The sequence below is a fragment of the Ahaetulla prasina genome, chromosome 3 (assembly GCF_028640845.1).
Source record: "Ahaetulla prasina isolate Xishuangbanna chromosome 3, ASM2864084v1, whole genome shotgun sequence".
Taxonomy (NCBI): Eukaryota; Metazoa; Chordata; class Lepidosauria; order Squamata; family Colubridae; genus Ahaetulla; species Ahaetulla prasina.
In genome coordinates this window covers 12,015,316-12,038,467 of record NC_080541.1, presented here as the reverse complement: position 1 = coordinate 12,038,467, position 23,152 = coordinate 12,015,316, and positions in this window count along the sequence as shown.

Here is a 23,152-nt window from a genome sequence, read left to right as displayed (position 1 = left end):
GAAGGAAGGAAGGAGGAAGGAAGGGAAGGAAGGAAGGAAGGAAGGAAGGAAGGAAGGAAGGAAGTGAAGTGAAGGAAGGAAGAAATAGAAGGAAGGAAGGAAGGAAGGAAGAAAGAAAGAGGAGGAAGGAAGGAAGGAAGGAAGGTTAGATGGATGGATGGAAGGAGGGTGGGAGGGAGAAAAGGAAGGAAGGAAGGAAGGAGAGAAGGAAGGATAAAAAAACATAGACTGCACAATTCATCGTAACTTTGTAACACATATGGCACCCAACTCTATCCACCAGTCACAGTCTGGCCTCTCCAGCTGTCATGCAAATTATATGCAAATAATTTAATGATGCATTCATAAAAATGCACACTTCAACTCAGTTCGTCTGGCTTCTCACCACGGTTGGCCTCCTGATGGTTGGACCATGATTGGATTTGGTCCCACACTCCTGAAAAACAAGAAAAGTTGGCAAGAGGATTCGGCATCTCCTTCTCAGGTGCTGGAAAAAAAAAGGATGCTGAGTGACTTGCATTGTCCACCTTGAAGGAAAAAAAAGAACAAAAAAACCCAAACAAACATACAAACAAAATCCACTTTGCTTTTCCGCCATCTGTCCCTACTCTGTGGTTCTCGGTCCTCTAAATGTCACACACGTTGCCATTTTTCTGAGGGTAGTTGTTATGCAAGATGGAAATGATTTCTAGCAGAATTACATGTGCCTGGTATTTGACCGGTCAAATGTGTCTTTCCAATCGCTTCTCCAATCCCACTTTACATTTCGTGGAGAATAATTCAGGGGATATCATGTGAACAAATTATAACATCAGAATTTTCTGTTCTTTTGCAAGGCAATAAAACTCCCAAACCCCATGTGGTGGTCCGCCAACAGCCTGCGGAGCTGACAACGGAGTCGGACAGCGATGAGGCTGAGGTGAGGCCAGGGCCATCGGGAAGTGAGGACTCCAGAGCCTCCAGAGACTGACAGTAGTGAGGCAGAGGAACAGGAGGAACCTGTTCCTAATGCATGCATGAGAAGAGCAGCTCAAGCAAAAAGGAGAGCTCGGGACTAGGGCCAAAGGGTGATTGGCCCCTCCCATAAGGCTTAAAACAGACCAGCATTGGCGTTTGAGCTTTGCCGGAAAACAATGTTGGTAGCTGCGTCTTCTGCTTCGTCTTCTGCTTCGTCTATGTCTTGCATTTATTTTTGTGAATTCTGAACGTTTGCCAAGAAAGGCCTTTGGCAGTTTGCCTAATTGGACCAAGGTTTGCAATAGGACTGAGGAATTTGTGATGGGAGGAATTTGTTTTACTTTGAGTTGAACTACCCTGGGAATGAAGTAATTCTCAGTTGTTTGAATAAAGTTTGTTTGTTTTTTCATGAACTGAGTTTCCTACTACCTACTTGGGCCTGGGTCACAACACCCTACCAGCAGAAATTCTGAGACATTCTGAGAATGAGATAGAGAGAGAAAAAGTTCCTTTTCATAGGAGGAAGAATTTCAGGAAATTGGAAAGCAGATTATGGCAAACATTTAGTCTTCCATACTCCCAAAAGTGCAGGTACTTCTCAGCTTACGACCACAATTAAGACCAAAATTCATGTTGGTTGTTAAGTGAGGTTTACCCCATTTTATGACCTTCCTTGCCACAGCGGTTAAGTGCCTCAGTGCAGATGTTAAGTTAGTAATAGAATAGAATAGAATAGAATTTTATTGGCCAAGTGTGATTGGACACACAAGGAATTTGTCTTGGTGCATAACATGGTTGTTATGTGAATCTGGCTCCCATTAAGGTCGTAAAATGGATCACATGAGCCTGGGACACCCATTATAAATATAAGAAGACAAGCTCAGGATCAAAAAGGATCTTGACAGACTTGAACAATGTGTCCTATCCAACAACAACATCGCCAAAAAGACATTAAGTGTTGTAAACCTAATCTTGTGTGGCTTCTTCTCTGGTAATATTACACTACTAACCAGAGAATACAAAACATTTGCTAGACCAATTCTCGAATATAGCTCGTATGTCTGGAACCCACACTGCATATCAGACATAAATACAATCGAGAGAGTCCAGAGATATTTCACAAGAAGAGTCCTCCACTCCTCTGCTCGCAATAAAATACCTTATGCCACCAGACTCCAAATTTTGGGCTTAGACAACTTGGAACTATGAAGACGTCAATCTGACCTAAGCATAGTACATAAAATTATCTACCACAATGTCCTATCTGTCAATGACTACTTCAGCTTCAACCACAACAATACACAAGCGTATAATAAATACAAACTCAAGGTAAACCCTCCAAACTCGATTGCAGAAAATATGACTTCAGTAACAGAGTGGTCAATGCCTGGAATGCGCTACCTGACTCTGTGGTCTCTTCCCAAAACCCCCAAAATATTAACCTTAGACTGGCTACTGTTGACCTCACCCCATTCCTAAGAGGTCTGTAAGGGGTGTGCATAAGAGCACCAGCGTGCCTACCGTCCCTGTCCTAATGTTCCTTTAATTGCATTCATTTTATGTATTCAATTCATGCTTATACTTATACATATTATCTAACATGTACAAGACAAAATAAATAAATAAATAAATAAATAAATAAATAAATAAATAAATACCTTTGGGACAACCATGACCTGGATGACTGAGAAGCTCCATAACGAACCAAACAACCAAATGAGTAACTTCCAATCGGTGCATCGTATGGTAGGAACAACGTGATGTAGCCTCCACTTTAGGAATCAGTTGGTTGTTTGCCCCCCCATCAATTTGTACTGCTAAACAGATTTTTTTTTCATTTATTTGTCAAACACAACAGTATATATAAGTATAAGCATGAAATAACCATACGAATTGGATACAATCAAAGGGGACATTGGGACAGGAACGGTAGGCACGCTGGTGCTCTTATGCACGCCCCTTACAGACCTCTTAGGAATGGGGTGAGGTCAATAGTAGAGAGTTTTTGGTTAAAGCTTTGGGGATTTTGGGAAGAGACCACAGAGTCAGGTAGTGCATTGCAGGCATTAACAATAACATTAGCAATAACAACTCTGTTATTTATTTATTAGAGGATGTTCTTTGCACAATAGTGTGATTGAACTATAATTGTTTTTTTTTAGAAGAGGCTTCAAAAACCTCTGTTTGAAGCAGTGCCGGCATAGTCTATCCCTAAAAGATGGTTTAGAAAGGATGTTTTCATATTCGCTCAGGCCTTTGAAAACGCTGAACAGTTGATGACAATGGTAAGAAAGAACAAAATGAAGTTGACGGCACCATTCCTCATTAAAAGACATGTATAATGTTTGCCAGGTTATCCTCTGTTGAGTGATTATCAACAGACCCAGGATTGTCTTTTAAAACGTTCCCCATGCCCTGCCTTTGAGGGAAAGTAACAAAACAATACACACACAACCACCACCCCCTCCTCTAAATTCAAAAGCACACAGGGGAAGGTTGTACTGGAAGTCAATTTAGCCTAAGGAACAGATTATATAAACCAATTGCTGGAAAAGCTTGCATTTTGTTCTTTCAAATCAAAAAATTGAAAAGCATTGAAATCTTGCTTTTCCCTACCACTGTTTATTATTCCTCTTTGCCCTAAATTGACTTTCAAAGTATGATTGAAAGGCAAAGTAAAATATCAACTTTGGAGAAGGAGGAGGAGGAGGAGGAGGAGGAGAAGGAGATGGAGATGATGGAGATGGAGATGGAGGAGGAGGAAGAGAGGGAGAAGAAGAAGAAGAAGAAGAAGAAGAAGAAGAAGAAGAAGAAGAAGAAGAAGAAGAAGAAGAAGAAGAAGAAGAAGAAGAAGAAGAAGAAGAAGAAGAAAAAGAAGAAAACAAGGGTTTCTAACTTTTCAGATCGTTCCAAAGGCACTTTTTTCAAGAGGTAAGTGGTTTTTCTTTGAAGATGTTTCACTTCTCATCCAAGAAGCTTCTTCAGCACTCCCTTTATTGTAGTGATCTGCTTAGGAGCCGTGGCAAAACTTTTGTAAAACTGGGCACAACTGCCTTAACAACTACCTTGCTTAGCAACCGAAATCCTGATCCTAATTGTGGTCATACGTCGAGGACTACCTATATTTGAAAAGACCTCCATCCTTTAGTAAGGGTGGATTTAAATGCAGGCCAAACATCTAAAATGTCCTCCCTCAAAAAAAGAGAAAACAAGGTTAGGTGTGAGAATGAATTATTATTTTTTTTTAGGATTAAGAACTCTTAATGCGTTCAGGACAAGAAAGTGATGTTCCCAACTGAATTTTGCTGAGCTTTTTTTTTTTTTTTAATTGTGATTGTCACTCAGATGATGTTCTCCAGAATCCAAGAAGGAAAACGTCAGACAGTGACTTCTTCATATTGCTCCAGATTTATTGCCTGGAGGGAGTGTCTAAAAAGAGATATCTAGAATGTCTTTGATCTCCTGACTGAATGGCAGCCATGATTTGTATTTTAATTGTAACTCGTTCATGGAATATATTAGATGAAGCTGAAATGTGATCGAGGAGTGTTTGGTCGGTGGCTGAGGAGATGAGGAGTCTGGGAGTTGAAGTCCACAGTTCGTAAAGAGGCCATAGTTGCCCACCCCTGCTGTAAAGGGAGGACCCACTTTCTCTCACACAAACTATTGGAACATTGTGGGTTAGACAGCACCACCACCAGATGGATTCGTAACTGGCTGACCAACCGCACTCAACGTGTAGTCCTCAACGGAACTACATCCACATGGAGGGAAGTATGCAGTGGAGTACCCCAAGGCTCTGTTTTAGGCCCAGTACTCTTCAACATCTTCATCAATGACTTGGACGAGGGGATAGATGGGGAACTCATCCAATTTGCAGATGACACCAAGCTGGCAGGAATAGCCAACACTCCAGAAGATAGGCTCAAGTTACAGAAAGATCTTGACAGACTTGAACATTGGGCGCTATCTAACAAAATGAAATTCAACAGTGAAAAAAGTAAGGTTCTACATTTAGGCAAAAAACCCCAAATGCACAGGTACCGTATATGTGGTACCTTGCTCAATAGTAGTACCTGTGAGAGGGATCTTGGAGTCCTAGTGGATAACCATTTAGATATGAGCCAGCAGTGTGCAGCAGCTGCTAAAAAAGCCAACACAGTTCTGGGCTGCATAAACAGAGGGATAGAATCAAGATCACGTGAAGTGTTAGTGCCACTTTATAATGCCTTGGTAAGGCCACACTTGGAATATTGCATCCAGTTTTGGTCGCCACGATGTAAAAAAGATGTTGAGACTCTATAAAGAGTGCAGAGAAGAGCAACAAAGATGATTAGGGGACTGGAGGCTAAAACATATGAAGAACGGTTGCAGGAACTGGGTATGTCTAGTTTAATAAAAAGGACTAGGGGAGACATGATAGCAGTGTTCCAATATCTCAGGGGTTGCCACAAAGAAGAGGGAGTCGGGCTGTTCTCCAAAGCACCTGAGGGTAGAACAAGAAGCAATGGGTGGAAACTGATCAAGGAAAGAAGCAACTTAGAACTAAGGAGAAATTTCCTGACAGTTAGAACAATTAATAAGTGGAACGACTTGCCTGCAGAAGTTGTGAATGCTCCAACACTGGAAATTTTTAAGAAAATGTTGGATAACCATCTGACTGAGATGGTGTAGGGTTTCCTGCCTGGGCAGGGGGTTGGACTAGAAGGCCTCCAAGGTCCCTTCCAACTCTGTTGTTATATTATATTATATTATATTATATTATATTATATTATATATTATATTATATTATATTATGTTATATTATATTATATTATATTATATTATATTATATTATATTATATTACATTACATTACATTACATTACTATATTATATTATATTATATTATATTATATTATATTATATTATATTATATTATATTATATTATATTATATTATATTATATTATATTATATTATATTATATTATATTATATTATATAGCAGGGGGTTGGACTAGAAGGCCTCCAAGGTCCCTTCCAACTCGGTTGTTGTTGTTGTTGTTGTTGTTGTTGTTGTTGTTGTTGTTGTTGTTGTTGTTATTATTATTATTATTATTATTATTATTATTATTATTATTATTATTATTATTATTATTATATAAGCAATAGCAGTAGCACTTCACAGGGCTTTTACAGCCCTCTCTAAGAGGTTTCCAGAGTCAACATATTTCCCTCAACAATCTGGGCCCTCATTTTACCGATCTCAGAAGGATGAAAGGCTGAGTCAACCTTGAGCTGGTTGGGATCGGATTCTTGGCAGTGGGCAGAATTAGCCTGCAATACTGCCTTCTAGCCACAATGGCTCACTTAGTTGTCTCTACTCCCTTCCTCCTGGGAATCCAGATTACATTCCATCACAGTAGGTAGACCTCAGATCTCTCCCTCCCTCCCACTCTTTCTCTCTCCCTCTCTCTCTCTCTCCTTTTATACAATCTTTGGATGTAATCTTGAACTGATTCCCTTGATCACAACCGAAAGGAAATATTTATAACTCACTACATTATGCCCATTCCCCCCACCTTCTCACCTGCCTCTGCCTTCTTTCCTCATAGAAGTTGCAATTGCTACAGTTTAATAGAGCTGTTTTTCCATCATTTATATTTCAGCAGGCCATAAAGGAGGGGGGGCGGGAAATAGCATTAGGGTTAACACGTAACCTCTCCAATCCACTAACCAAAAATTCTACATCTTTATGAAGCTAAAGGTACCAAATGGGATTTCAGCAAATAATATCTTTCTCCAGAACTCCTTAGTCCACCCCTATATTCCTTCCTCAGGCAATGCTCTTCTGCTATCTCTTCTCTACAAGCAGTGCCCTCTGGCTATCTTCTCCATTTCTCCAAGCCTGAAAAAAAGTGGATAAAAATACTAGACGGTAGTGAAAGTGGAGCTAGTTTGGCCTAGTGGTTAAGGCACAAGAATAGAAAGCAGGAGACCATGTGTTGAAGTCCTGTTTTTAGCCATGGAAGCCAGTTAGGTGACTTTGGCCTAGTCAGCCCCAAATCATCTTATAGAGCTGATTGATCTGTGGGAGAAAATAGGTTGAGGGAAGTATGTTGGATATGTTGGCCACCTTAAGTTATTGGTAAAAATAATAAAGCAGGCATACAAAAAACGAATAAATAAAATAAAATAAAAATGTATATAGTGTTGTCTATCATATGTGTTGGGGGAAATATCCATCTGGTTCAGTTCCAAGCCAGGAGAAAGATACTGGAAACATGGAGGTTGATTGGAAAGATGGTTTAATGAAGCAGAACCACATGGGTTCTGGGCAGCAGATCTCATGGAGTTGAGAGTGGGGAGTATTTATACCTTCTCTTGGGCTTTGAACTTGAGCTTCCTGTTCCTGTGCAAGAACATGTATTCTATTGGTTGTTATCAGACTCCCATAGGGCCATGTACAAATCCTAGGAGTTTGTCTGAGCTTAAGTTTGGTTGATGTTTGGCTGATGCAATGAAGGGGCTTGTTGGGCAATTCCTATTGTGGCTGAATGGCTTTGCCCTGAAGGATAATCCCGTCATCCTGGAGCTGAAGGTCTTTTGTTTTGTAGATAGGCTGGCCCAGTCTTTCTTAATGAGCACAAGATATCTGCTGGGGCTATTAAGAAAGTGGGGGTTGCTTTTTTAAAAAAAACCATGTTTCTCCATTTCTCCTTTTGGAAAATTCTGCCTTTTTTTATATATATTTCTCAACGTATTTCATTCTTCTAGGAGAGGCATGGGTGATAATATCCTACATATGGTTTTCATTTTTAATGATGGAAGAACAGGACCAGGGCCTTTCCCACTCCCCTGAGTTACCCCTGTATAATCATCTAACAATCTGTATGGTTACTTAACAACCACAACGGGGAGAGCTCGGATTGCACACAGGCGCCTTACTTAGCAACCACAGTGACAAGCAAAATTCTAGGCTCCGTTGTGCTCGTAAGGGGAGCAGCACTACCTTCTGTATCAATTGCAGAACTAACACTCACGTCTTGTTTACGGTTGTATAAGACGTCGTTACACATCTTAGCAGTGAACGAACACTAATGTTTTCAAAAGGTTGCCTCAAATATCACCTCCTTACGGAGGCAGGTTATGACCATCGGTTTTAGAGATATAAGACTCTCTGATTTGATGATCGGACATTCCCTGTCATATAAACTTACATTCCATCTGAATAGCTTTTGGAGAAAAGCAACCCGGTGCTATATTTAACCGTGGGATGTGTTGTAGAAATTGCATAAGAAAGTCTGTGAATCTTGGGAAGAGCTCTCTTGGCCTGAAATAGAAGCAGTGAGATGTCAGCCGATGACTAGAATGACCTGAGCCCTTATGCTCAAGTGTTAAGCTGCACCTACTGGGGAGATGCATGTCTTCCATCGTTGCAGTCAATGTGACAAATGGAATCACTGCAACAGGAGATACCAAATTAAAAGTAAGACCACTCCAAGCTTTTCTTTTCTCTTCTCTTCTCTTCTCTTCTCTTCTCTTCTCTTCTCTTCTCTTCTCTTCTCTTCTCTTCTCTTCTCTTTTCCCTTTCCTTTCCTTTCCTTAACATTTTTAAAAATTAGATTATAGCATAAAATACAAAAACATGAAAGCAAATAATAGGACACAGTGGGGACAAAAAGGGGAAGGAAAAGTGAGGAGGGGAGGGAGAAAATAAAACGTTGACTTCTGACTCTCTCCGTTGCAATAGCAATAGGACTTAGACTTATATACCGCTTCACAGTGCTTTTACAGTCCTCTCTAAGCAGTTTACAGAGTCAGGATATTGTCCCCCAACAATCTGGGTCCTCATTTTACCCACCTCGGAAGGATGGAAGGCTGAGTCAACCTTGAGCCTGGTGAGATTTGAACTGCTGAACTGCAGGCAGCAAGCAGGCAGCAGAAGTAGCCTGCAGTACTGCATTCTAACCACTGTGCCACCTTGGCTCTAGAATTAATAGCAATAGCACTTAGACTTATATACCACTTTACAGTACTTTACAGCCCTCTCTAAGCGGTTTACAGAGTCATCATATTGCCCCCAACAATTTGGGTCCTCATTTTACCCACGTCGAAAGGATGGAAGTGCTAAGTCAACCTTGAGCCTGTTGAGATTTGAACCAAATTGCAGGCAGTCGGCAGTCAGCAGAAGTACTGCACTCTAACCACTGCGCCACTTGGCTCTAACATAAAGTGTTAACGTCGAACCTCAACTTTTTACTTTTCCAAAACACTATAAACTCAGTGGTGAAATCTGAACCGCTTTGCTACCGGTTCACTGGCCGCGTGTACTTTTGGTGTGCACCGTGCATGCGCAGGCAGAGAACCGGTGGCGATCCGGAGAGGATTTCACCACTGGTGGAAACTAATTAAGGAAATATCCAACCTAGAAATAAGGAGAGATTTCCTGACAGTACGAATAATAATCAGTGGAACGACTTGCCTCCAGAAGTTGTGGGTGCTCCAACATTGGAGGTTTTTAAGAAGAGATTGGACAACAATTTGTCTGAAATGGTTTAGAGCAGGGGTCTCCAACCTTAAACACTCAAAGAGCCATTTGGACTCATTTCCCACAGAAAATCACCCGGAACCACACAACCTGGATGGGCGTGGCCAACTCGGCATCACTCACTTCCACCCAGTCACATGACCCCCCCCAGCCATGCTTACCCAGGTTTTGTGGGTCCTGGTGTTACCTTAGTTAATTGCCCTTACCTTCTTAGGCCAGGTGTGGTGGGTTCAGCGGACAGGGAGCCACAACAGGGGGACAAAAAAGCTACATGTGGCTCTGGAGCCGCAGGTTGCAGACACCTGATTTAGAGTTTCCTGCTTGAGCAGGAAGTTGAACTAGAAGATCTCTAAGGGTCCCTTCCAACTTTTGTTAATAACACTAGTTAATTTTTGTGATGGTGAGGGAAGTAATTTTGAATATTGACCAAGAAGCAAGAATTGTATACTTGCAGGCAAGAATATTTTGAAACCCTACAGAAAAGCTGAGCTACAACTTGAGATAGACTTGATCATAGAACTACAAAATATTTGTTTCCTAAGGATGAATTGCATTGGTTACACTTAAACTTCGTTCTCTTATTTTTCAACCTATTGCTGTAACCTAACGTGTTATTATACTTCTGCCTTCTAAAGCATTAGCTATCCCGTAAAAACCTAGCTCTTGTCAGAATCCATGCTGATTCCTGATAATTACTGTATTGTCTTCAAGGCACTTATAGATCTCTGCCACAGGTGAGGGATGTGATACGGCAGTGCCAAAATGAAATAGAACTATGACAAAAGAATTATAGGTTTCTACAGCAAGGCTGATAGTTGACAGAAAATGAAAGTTGAGCTGATAAAAATGAAAGCAAGAGAGGAGGAGGTGACATATAGAGAAGACATATTAGAAGCAATAATTCTAAAAGCAGAGGCCTCATAGATTGAAGTGTGACAGTCAGTCATATGGCAGTTTTAGCACATTGCTGGAATTTTCAGTAATAGCAATCACACCTAGACTCATAGACTGCCCCTTACAGCACTCTGTGGGTGGTTTGCAACATCAGCATATTGCCTCCAACAATCTCTGTCCTCATTTTACAGAAAGATGGAAGACTGAGTCAATCTTGAGCAGGTCAGGACTGAACTGCTGGCAGTCGGCCAAGTTAGCCGGTGATACTTCAATCTAACCACGGCGCCACCACAGCTCATGAGGAATAAGAAGAAACAACTTGCTTCAACACTGAAATAGTTAAGGAATGGTCCAGGAACAAGCCAAAGGCCACATTATGAGGACCTAGTAGAAAAGAAAGAACTGCTAAGGGGAAGTTAAGCTGTAAGTGGTATGATCCAAGACACGGTGTCAATCCAAAGTGAGGCAGGAATCAGAATGACCAGAAAACACACAGCTAGGAAATGAACACATTGTTCCCAACATCGCCTCCCTCTGTCTGCTGTGCTCAATAGCCAGCTTCTGGTGTAGCCCATCAATAAGGACAAGACTTTCTCCTCGTGAGTAATCTGGCTGACTGGCACTGCTCCTGCCTGTTCTCTGCTCTATCTCTTCTTGGATCAGGTGCAGAAGGCAGTTCCTCTTCCTCATCCCTGACCTGCTGTAGCTGTAGGCTTTCCCCATCCGACACCTCAGGACTGTCCTGCTGCAGCTGCATTTCAGCCAAATCCTTCTCAGACAGCTGCTTGGAGCCATTGACCAACTCCCCTCCTGATGTGCTAGGAACTGGTTCATCCTCCCCCCTCCCCCAGCTGACATCTCAAGAGGTACCAATAAAGGAGAATATTTGTAGCTCAGGGATGAAATGAGGGGTTCTTGGTGCTCTCTGAGCTTGCTTGTTTTCTTGCAGACATCTCATTACCCTAACAAGGTAACGTCATCAGTGTGTCAACTCGCAAAGCATCCCTGGCCATAGGCCAGGGGGGGATGGGAAACCAGTGAAATGGCACAGTAGCCAAAGACAGATGCACATTCCATGCTTATCTCTCTCAAGTCTGTATCCCAGGGTTACCTACAGCAGCCAGAGGGGAGTGACCTCTACAACCTGCAAAATTGCTCTGTTGGCGAATGTGATTGGGGAGGAGGGAAACAGGGTCATAATTGGAGTGTAAATTATGTAGGGTTAGAGCTGGCTTCACTTGGGAACATGCTGATATGAAGCTCCTAATAAATAACTGGATTTCTTTTGAAGCTTGGCTCGAGACTCAAGATTTAATTAGGGCATCTGTCGGAACCCTGACACAGTGCTAGTAAGGAGTGCCTGAAAGTAAGCAAACAAGAAACTACCAAAGCGCCATCAGTAAGCAGCCCAACCAAAGAATCTCTAAAACCACCCCTACCCACACAGACTGACAGCAAACTGTACTCCTGACTATCACTGATGATGTTGCCTAGTTGGGTAATGAAATGTCTTCAAGAAAACAAGCAAGTTCAGAGAACACCAAGGACCTCTCATCTGAAGAGGTATCTAGGGAAGTATCCGGGAGAATCATCACACCAACATAAGAAAGATGAAAGTCAGCAATAAGTGAAGATCAGCAACAGAAGCATAATAGTAGCACTGTCTTCTACCACAGTGGAAGGCCAAAGACGCTCAAAAGGTCCAGGACTGGATATTCATGTAGAACAGTGTTTCCCAACCTTCACAAATTGAAGATGAGTATTTATTTACTTACTTACTTACTTACTTACTTATTTATTTATTTGATTTTTATACCGCCCTTCTCCCGAAGGACTCAGGGCGGTTTACAGCCAAATAAAAACGGCATAAACATAAACAAAAATTAAAAACATATTAAAAAACTGATTATAAAATGGCCAAATAGGATGAAAACTAGGATAAAACCATCGTAAAACCCCCACTTAAAAATTTCATCAGGCTAGCCCCGCATGGTGAAATAAAAAGGTCTTGAGCTCGCGTTTAAAAGACCGGAGGTCGGGGAGTTGACGCAACCCCGGAGGCAACTCATTCCAAAGGGCAGGAGCCCCCACAGAGAAGACCCTCCCCCTGGGGGCTGCCAGTCGACATTGTTTGACTGATGGCACCCTGAGGAAGCCCTCCCTATGGGAGCGCACAGGCCGATTGGAGGCTATAGGTGGCAGTAGGCGGTCCCATAAGTAACCCGGTCCTGTGCCCTGGAGCGCTTTAAAGGTGATAACCAACACCTTGAATTGCACCCGGAAGACCACCGGTAGCCAGTGCAGGCTGCACAGGAGAGGTGTTATATGGGAGCATCGTGGTGCCCCTTCTATTACCCGCGCAGCCGCATTCTGGACCAGTTGGAGCCTCCGGGTGCTCTTCAAGGGGAGCCCCTATTGTCAAGTTGCTAAGGTTGAGAAACACTGATTTAGGGATTTCTATTCAGAAAAGTCATTGGATTGTATATTATTACATAAGGTATTGAGTATGGAGGTGTGATGGCTCAGTGGTTTGAATGCAGTACTGCAAGCTACTTCTGCTGCCTGCCGGCTGCCTGCAATTTGGCAGTCCAAATCTCACCAGGCTCAAGATTGACTCAGCCTTCCATCCTTCCGAGGTCGGTAAAATGAGGACCCAGATTGTTGGGGGCAAGAGGCTGACTCTGTAAAACTGCTTAGAGATAGCTGTAAAGCACTGTGAAGCGGTATATAAGTCCTATTGCTATTGCGATGTGGGTGGGTGTTTTGGTAAAATAAAAATGATGTAACATGCACAATAGTTCGGAAAGAGCAGGCTTGAGGTGTCGTATATCTCAGTTTTTCTCTGAGCCTAATTTGCATTAATACCCAACCTCTTCATTACCTTATAATCATCATTCACTTTGAAAGAGTTCAATTTCTTGCTCAAGATGGATCTCTTACCTTTGGCATACAAATGGAATATTACGAGCACTGACTCGTATTTATCTAGATCTATAACCATTTATTTGCAATTGAAGCCAAGTTGGGTTTCCGTTTGTTTTGCACAACAAGGAAGCTTGTGGGCACTTTTAACTTGTAGTTTCTCCTAACTTTGCTTCGGTTTATTTATTACTTTTTTTTTTTTATTACTTTTTTTTTTTTTTTTAGGTAGCTGCCCTCTTACAAATTGTGACATCGGGAGACATACAATGAAATCCATAAAGTAAGCAATATTAAAAAAAAAACCTCTACAGCTACAACATTAAAAGGTAAAGGTTCCCATCGCATATATGTGCTAGTCATTCCCAACTCTAGGGGGCAGTGCTTATCTCTGTTTCAAAGCCGAAGAGCCAGCGCTGTTCGAAGATGTCTCCATGGTCATGTGGCCGGCATGACTCAATGCCGAAGGCGCACGGAACACTGTTCCCTTCCCACCAAAGGTGGTCCCTATTTTTCTACTTGCATTTTTATGTGCTTTCAAACTGCTAGGTTGGCAGAAGAAGAAAATAAGACCCGGACATCTTCTTGGAGAAAGACGGTAGGAGTGGAATCAAGAGAGAAATCAGCCTGGAATCGTTATGTTCCCACAAGTGGTCTACGTGGAACCCCTCTGGAATTCTGTTGACTCTTATCTAGTGCCAATTTAGTGCTGACCATTAGTTGACTAGGGTCTTGTGCATAGGCATGAGCAATAAATCAGCTTAAATGGAATTTATTGTAGGCACTGCGATGGCTCAGTCTTTAGAAGGCATTACTGCAGGCATGCGCAAGATGGCGGCTTACTGAAACGCCGGATCATCGGCTGGCGGATCCCTGGCTGATGGCGATGGTTTACTGTCGCCTATGCCGCTGGCTCCCCTCGGCCCGGTGAATAGTACATCTCAGCAATCGCGGGTGGGGTCTTTGGACCTCTTTGAACCCGCGGTTGCTGCGCTGGAGGCCGGAGGAACCGGAGACGGGGCGGATGAAGATGGCGGCCCTGCGGAGGTGCGTGGGCGGCTGGCCGACCCTCAGCTGTTCTCAGCTGTTTGGCGGTGAGCGGCATGGGTTTCTAGCGCCGCTACCGCTTCCATCAGGCGACACCCACCCTGGACTAAGCCGCATGGACTCGGCTCCCCCGCTCTTGTTGTCATCTCCCTGTTGGTTACAGGGTGAGCGGTGGGAGACGAACGGCCATGTGGAGGTGTGGGGGGGGCGGCGGATGCCAGCTTCGCCGCGACGCCCGGGTTGTGTGGCTCAGCACTTTAGCCCTCGCTTCTTCAAAACGTCTTTTCCGTCGGCGGTGGAGGCTTGGCAGACTGGTGAAGGCGGCCTTGTGGAGATGGGGGGAGGGGGCTGCATGTTTTTCAGCTGAGATGGCGCTTATTCAGCTGCGCCTTGTTTGCACCCCTGGACTACGCCTCCTTGGGCTTCTGGTTTCCAGCTTGTTAGATCATCTCTCCCACTGAGGATGGGGGCAAGTGATGGACATGATGACCATGTTGAGGCGTGGGGCAGGAAGGTGTATTCTTCAGCTGATACTGTGGCTACCCTTTACCCCCACCCCCGGACCCCCTTCCTGGACTGCTGGAACATCTCTCCCGCAGACGGCATACTTCGGTCCAGCGGAACATCTACCTGGTGGATGGGCTGAGACGGTTTACGATCTTTTGTCTGCTAATCCATCAGGATATAATGGACTTTACATCTTTTTAGGACGGACGGCCTGTTTCTTTTTTTCCATCTCTTTTTTCCATCCGTTACCGGACTCCAGAATGACATCCCAGTATAACATCTCAGCTGCCAAATAGGACATAGCCAGCTGATGGTTGATTCTATGTGTTATTCGCCACAAGAACTCTTGCGCCTGCGAGGTGCCCCCGCCTCGCAGGAATGGCCCACCACACTATCGAGGGCCGGCCTCTATGACGGGTCTTGGGACCCACAGAGGTGGCATGCTAAAAAGAAGGGTTTATGGGGTTTTTTAGAAAGGGAATTTTTAAGGGGTGGGAGGGTAAGGGCGGGTAATGGGGGTAACCCGTCGGGTAGGGGGCCAGTTCCTGCACATGCTCGCGGCGGTTTTTCTTTATTAGGTCCAGAGGTTATGGGGGGAGAGTGTGTTCCTATTTGTGAGGGTGGTTCTATTGACACGGTAAGTGGGAGAGGCAGGTATGGCGGAAGCGAGGGGTCATATCAAGTTTCGGGAGCGCGTGCTCGATGTTTGAAAGCGATCACGCGCTCCGACCCCTTGGACTTCACCCGTTCCCCGGATGGTCAGGATCCTCAGAGCTTGGGCCTCCGGCTGATGTTGTGCAATGCCCGGTCCGTGGTGAACAAAGCCCCCCTCGTTTGTGACCTTATACAGGGGGGTTCCGCGGACCTTATGGGCATTACGGAGACCTGGTTGGGCACTGAAGGGGGCGTGCCCCTGGTTGAGTTGTGCCTGCCGGGTTTCCGTGCATTCCATCAGCCGAGGGCCCAGGGTAGGGGTGGGGGGGTGGCGGTTGTGATTAGAGAGTCTAGAGCCGAGGGAGACCACTGTACCTCAGATTGCCGGGTGCGAATCCCTCTTTGTGAGATGGGGTCATAGGTGTCAGATGGGTATGCTGATCACGTACCTGGCTCCTTGCTGCGTGACAGCTGCCCTGCCCGAGCTCCTGGAGGTGCTGGCTGGGGTGGCAGTTGAGACCCCCAGACTTTTAGTCATGGGGGACTTTAACTTGCCATCGTCCGGCTCGTCATCGACGGCAGCTCGGGAGTTCATGGCTTCCATGACGGCCTTGGACATGACCCAAGTAGTTGATGGCCCTACTCACATTGGGGGTGGCACCCTGGACCTGATTTTTCTCTCTGGTCAGTGGTTGAGAGATCTGGACTTAAAGGAATTAGTCATTGAACCTTTGTCATGGTCAGATCACTCTCTTCTTCGCCTGGACTTTCTGACCGCCATTCACCACCGCAGGGAGACGGAGCCGATACGTTGGTTCCGTCCCAGGCGCCTGATGGACCCGGATGGGTTCCGGACGGAGCTTGGGCCATTTCCTGAGGGTCTGGCTCACGGCTCGACTGAGGAACTTGTTGCGGCCTGGGAACAGGCCGCGGCGGGGGCCTTGGCCCGTGTCGTGCCTTTGCGGCCTCTGCCCCGGCGCAGGCCCCAACCGGCTCCTTGGTTCTCCGAGGAGCTGAGAGGGATGAAGCGCCGGAGAAGACGCCTGGAGAGTCTCTGGAGGTCTAGCCGTTCGGAAGCTGATCGGACACTAGTGAAGTCCTATACTAGGACTTACCTAGTGGCATTGAGGGAAGCGAGGCGTAGCTTCGCCTCCTCCCTCATTGCATCGGCAGATAACCGCCCAGCCGCCCTGTTTCGGGTGACTCGCTCCCTCTTACACCAGGGGGAGCGGGATGACCCGTTGCAGGGACGTGCTGAGGAGTTTAACGGTTATCTATACGATAAAATCGTTCAGCTTCGGGATGGTCTGGACCAAGATTGCAGTGATACGGGCGAGATGCGTGAGGGCGGTCTTGGTGACATTGTGTGGGATGAGTTTGACCCTGTGGCTCCCGAGGACATGGACAGGTTGTTGGGTAGGTTGAATGCCACCACGTGTTTACTGGACCCGTGCCCCTCTTGGCTGGTGCTGGCCACTCGAGAGGTGACACGAGGCTGGCTCCAGGCGATTACGACTGCTTCTTTGGTGGAGGGTGTCTTCCCGGCCGCCTTGAAAGAGGCGGTGGTGAGGCCCCTCCTTAAGAAGCCGTCCTTGGACCCGGCTGTTTTAGGTAATTATCGTCCGGTCTCCAACCTTCGCGGTGAAGGTTGTAGAGAGTATGGTGGCATATCAATTTCCCTTGCACCTGGATGAAACTGTCTATCTAGACCCGTTCCAGTCCGGTTTTCGGCCCGGTTACAGCACGGAGACGGCTTTGGTCGCGTTGGTGGATGATCTCTGGAGGGCCAGGGACAGGGGTTGCTCCTCTGCCCTGGTCCTATTAGACCTCTCAGCGGCTTTCGATACCATCGACCATGGTATCCTGCTGCGCCGGTTGGAGGGATTGGGAGTGGGAGGCACCGTTTATCGGTGGTTCTCCTCCTATCTCTCCGACCGGTCGCAGTCGGTGTTGACGGGGGGGCAGAGGTCGGCCCCGAGGCGCCTCACTTGTGGGGTGCCGCAGGGGTCGATCCTCTCGCCCCTTCTGTTTAACATCTACATGAAGCCGCTGGGTGAGATCATCAGTGGTTTCGGTGTGAAGTACCAGCTGTATGCGGATGACACCCAGCTGTACTTTTCTACACCGGACCACCCCAACGAAGCTATCGAAGTGCTGTCCCGGTGCCTGGAGGCCGTACGGGTCTGGATGGGGAGAAATAGGCTCAAGCTCAATCCCTCCAAGACAGAGTGGCTGTGGATGCCGGCATCCCGATACAGTCAGCTAAATCCGCGGCTGACCATCGGTGGCGAGTCATTGGCCCCGATGGAAAGGGTCCGCAACTTAGGCGTCCTCCTGGATGAACGGCTGTCTCTAGAAGACCATTTGACGGCCGTCTCCAGGAGAGCGTTCTACCAGGTTCGCCTGGTACGCCAGTTGCGCCCCTTTCTGGACCGGGATGCCCTATGCACGGTCACTCACGCACTCGTGACGTCTCGTCTGGATTACTGCAATGCTCTCTACATGGGGCTCCCCTTGAAGGGCATCCGGAGGCTGCAGTTAGTCCAGAATGCGGCTGCGCGGGTGATAGATGGAGCCCCTCGTGGCTCCCGTATAACACCCATCCTGCGCAGGCTGCACTGGCTACCTGTGGCTTTCCGGGTGCGCTTCAAGGTTTTGGTGACCACCTTTAAAGCGCTCCATGGCATTGGGCCGGGCTACTTACGGGACCGCCTACTGCTACCGAATATCTCTCACCGACCCGTGCGCTCTCACAGAGAGGGTCTCCTCAGGGTGCCGTCGGCGCGGCAATGTCGTCTGGCGACACCCAGGGGAAGGGCCTTCTCTGGAATGAACTACCCCCCCGGATTTCGTCAGCTCTCGGACCTCCGGACCTTCCGCCGCGGGCTTAAAACGTATTTATTTAATTGTGCAGGGCTGAGCTAGATTTTAAATTATTGGTTTTAAATTGGGTTTTATTTGATATTTTAATTCCAAATTTACGGGCTTTTTAGAATCAGTTTTTTAATTGTTTTATATTGTATTTATATGTCTTTTAATGCCTGTACACCGCCCTGAGTCCTTCGGGAGATAGGGCGGTATATAAATTTGAATAAATAAATAAATAAAATAAATACTTATGCTGACTGCCGTCTGCTTGCAATTTGGCAGATCAAATCTCACCAGGCTCAAGGTTGACTCAGCCTTCCATCCTTCCAAGGTGGGTAAAATGAGGACCCAGATTGTTGGGGGCAATACGCTGGCCCTGTAAACCACTTAGAGAAGTGGTCAGAGGTGGTCTGCTGCTAGTTTGGACTGGTTCAGGCAAACCAGTAGTTCTGAACAGCGGCTGGACCCACCCACCCACCCTGGTGCTATCCCGTCCTATATAGTCGCTGTGTTTTTGAAACCGCGCCCATGCGTGGAGGGCGCACACTCACATTTTCTGCGCTAGGTGAACCGGTTGTTACATTATGTGATGCCCACATCTGGAAGTGGTATATATGTCTAAATGCTATTGCTATTGTGTGATCTGGATATTAAGATGTCATAAACAAGGTAACCACCTCACCAACTAACTGTTTTCTTCAGATACCCCAAGACAGTTTAAATAGACAAGTTTTGAGAAATTTCTGGAGGTCCCTCAAGAATGGAGTTGGTCTCTCCTTGTGGGTAATGTGGTTCCAGAGAGCAGTTGCCGTGGCAGCAAAAGGGCCCATCTCTTAGGTCAGGGGTCTACAAACTTGGCTCTTTTAAGACTTGTGGACTTCAACTCCCAGAGTTCCTCAGAGCAAAGCTGGCTGAGGAACTCTGGGAGTTGAAGTCCACAAGTCTTAAGACAGCCAAGTTTGCAGACCCCTGTCCTAGGTCACACCAGGTGCAGTTTCTTAGTAGATGCCACCCAGCATGTATCTTCTGGATGTGTTGAGATGCAACTCAGGGTTCCCAGAAATCATTACTCACCAGCTAACTAACCTCGGTTCACCTGGTTTTATAAATGGCACCAGCTTTTTGAAGGTCCTGAGTTCATCCCTTGGCAAATTTGTGCATCCCAGGTCACAACGGAAAGAAAATATCCACATAGAAAGAACCTCAGTGATAGATGGCCAAATAAAAAGAAAGCAAGTACTAAATTCTGAAATTATGTTGCTGTGCTATACCACTGAGACTGAAGCACATTGTTTTCAGCTACCCAACAGGACATAATTTAAACCTAAGAATCAAAGCTGTCAACATTTCACAGTCATAAAGATGGCATAGGGAAGGTCCTTCCTAAAATATTTCCCATTCCTTCGGTTGCTATGACTTTTTTACCCTGTGTGAAAGGATGTCTGAAGCGTACTAAATTTTTTATATTTCTATCTATCTATCTATCTATCTATCTATCTATCTATCTATCTATCTATCTATCTATCTATCTATCTATCTATCTCTATATCATATCATATCATATCATATCATATCATATCATATCATATCATATCATATCATATCATATCATATCATATCATATCATATCATATCTCTATCTATCTATCTATCTATCTATCTATCTATCTATCTATCTATCTATCTATCTATCTATCTATCTATCTATCCATCCAGTGGTGGGATTCAGCCTGTTCGCACCACTTTGGGAGAACCGGTTGTTAACTTTCTGAGCAGTTTGATGAACTGGTTGCTGGAAGAAATCATTAGGGCAGAGAACCGGTTGTTAAATCACTTGAATCCCACCACTGTATCTATCTCTATATCATATCATATCTATCTCTATTTATCCATCCATGCATCCATGCATCCACCCATCATCTATCTATCTATCTATCTATCTATCTATCTATCTATCTATCTATCTATCTATCTATCTATCTATCTATCTATCTATCTATCTATCTATCTATCCATCTATCTATCTATCTATCTATCTCTATATCATATCATATCTATCTCTATCCATCCATTTATCTATCTATCTATCTATCTATCTATCTATCTATCTATCTATCTATCTATCTATCTATCTATCTATCTATCTATCTATCTATCTATCATATACAGCTACCCATCTCACCAGAAATAATTCTTTAACAATGTGCCCATTGTATTGCTTATTCCAAAAGGAAAATAGGACTAAATGAGGAGGAAGGCAGGGTTTATTGGAGAAAAATGTCATTCATACCACTGAGAATTTCCCCTGCTAATGAGAAGTGATACCATATTTATCTGAACGGAAGATGAGCTGATATGGAGAGAGGGTGTCATATCAAGATGAAAAGGAATATCGTCTGCTTTCTGCTGTAATGTGGACAAACGAGTGTTTAGCTGGCAATGCTTAGACTGCAGTGTATTTAAATCTTGTCCTCCAGCAAACAGTACCAGCTTAGTAGGTGCACCGGTATGTATATAGGCATTAAATATAATAAACTCTTCTGGGGGTATTTGAGCAGGCTGCAACATCCATTTAGCGTATCCCCTGGAGATTCCAGCAACTGTTATTTACAATTGTGTTTCTGTGTAGGCAGCTACCTGCCCTCCTTGTAATTTCTCAAAGGTCATCCTGACAATACATAGGCCTGGGTGCAAAATGCCTTGAGTGTTTGAGTGCTATCAGGGTTTTGCAGCTAAGGGGAAATTAGCAGCCCTCCAAAGTGAGACGGTGAAAATAAAATGAAGCTTCATTCAGAATCTTTTGGATAAAATGACCTTAACTGCTTCCCTCTTGTCACTGTCGACCTGATAGATAAAAGGTATTCGAAAGAGACTTTAAGCTCACGTTCATTAAAGAAAGATCCAGAAGTATCAAAACCAGATTTGGGGTTAAGGATTCTCTGCATTTCAACTTGTCTTCTGTAATGTATTTGAATTTTAGGAGGGAAATTTGGGCGGGAAAATGCACGTTGCTGATTGGCTGATGCCTCAACCAAAATACTATTTAAAGAGGGGTTTTTGTCTGTTGGTTTTTGCTGGGATCACAATAAACCAAAGAGCTGTTGTCACTTGTATCGTCTCCTGCCTCTTCATTGCTCGAACTTAACATTGGCGATGAAGGTGGGATTTTGAAGGCAGTGAGACTAGGAAAAGAGCTGAAGGAGCAACTTAGTTTCAAACCCAGCCAGTATCAAGAGCGGATACATAGCAAAGTCTAGCTATACGCCGCCAGCGCCATTCGACCCAGCCAAGGAGAAATGGGGGTCGTACATGGCTCGTTTCGAGTGTTTCCTTGAAGCTAACGAACTGCAAGGAATATCGGATAATCGGAAGCGCACTTACTTCCTGAGCCACTGTGGGCCAGAAGTCTTCGATACCGCCGAATCGCTGTCGGAACCAACGCCTGTACAGTCGATGCCATGGCAAACGCTACAGACGACGCTATGAGCACACTATGCGCCAGTGCCGTCGAAGTTTGTACAACAGTTCAAGTTGAGGCAAAGAGTTCAGCGACAGGGCGAATCGATAAGCGTGTACATGGCCGCATTAAGGAAAGCCGCAACCCACTGTGAGTATAGAGACTTGGAGGACACTTTATTAGAACAACTCATTTGTGGGGTCAGGGACATCCGACTACAGACGCGGCTGCTGTTGAAAAGCAACCTAACCCTGGCGATAGCCCTGGATGAGGCCAGGGCACACGAGATGTTCACCAAAGCAGCGGAAACCTTACAAAAGCTGAACACGCCGAATGCCGCGGCGAAAGCAACGCCAGTCCACAGTGAAGAAATCCAGGCCGAATCGGACGGTGAAGAAGAGGAAGAGGTTTTCCACACCGGGAGGCCGGAGAGAGGTGACCGGGACGAGTGTGTGAGTTGCGGAGGCCAACACCAATGACAGAATTGCAGGTTCAAAGATGCAATTTGTCGGCGGTGTGAAAAGAAAGGACACATAGCTCAGGCCTGCCGAGCTCCACAACCTTCCCGCCCAAAATTCAAACCGGCCAATCAACAGGGCGCCGGATCCGCGAAGCGGCCAGGGATTGGTCAGTTTAAAAAAGGCACAAAGTTGAATCAGACCACTGTGCGAGTGGGCCATGCATCGACACGGCTAGAAAAGAAAATATTCACCAAGACATATATCGAAGGAGTGCAGTGTAAAATGGAGGTGGATACCGGCTCATCAATCACGATTATGTCTTGGGACACTATCGCAAGGGACCTACCAGACATCGCGAAACACCAGTTGCAACCCCAAAAGCTGAGAGTGCAAGACTACCAGGGGAACCAAATCCCTGTTCGAGGAGTCACGTCCGTCAGAGTGAAATATGGACAATTCAAGAAAACCTTGCCGATCACCATCGTAGATGGAAACCTGCCCAGTTTGCTAGGTCTGGACTGGTTCCGCGCCTTGGGCATGGGAATAACCGGGGTTCACGGAAGCGGAGTCAAACTGAAGGACGAACTGTTGAGAGAATTCGAGGACGTTTTCCAAGACAGCCTGGACAAGTACGTGGGGACCCCCATTTCATTCAATTTGGACCCCCAGGTGGCTCCCATTAGATTAAAAGCTAGGAGGGTCCCATTCGCCCTCAAACCCAAGATTGACAGGGAACTAGACAAATTAGTAAGCCAGGGAATACTAGTCCCTGTCGACCATGCAAAATGGGAGACACCAATAGTGACCCCAGTCAAACCGGACGGATCAGTCCGGATTTGCGCTGACTATAAGGCAACG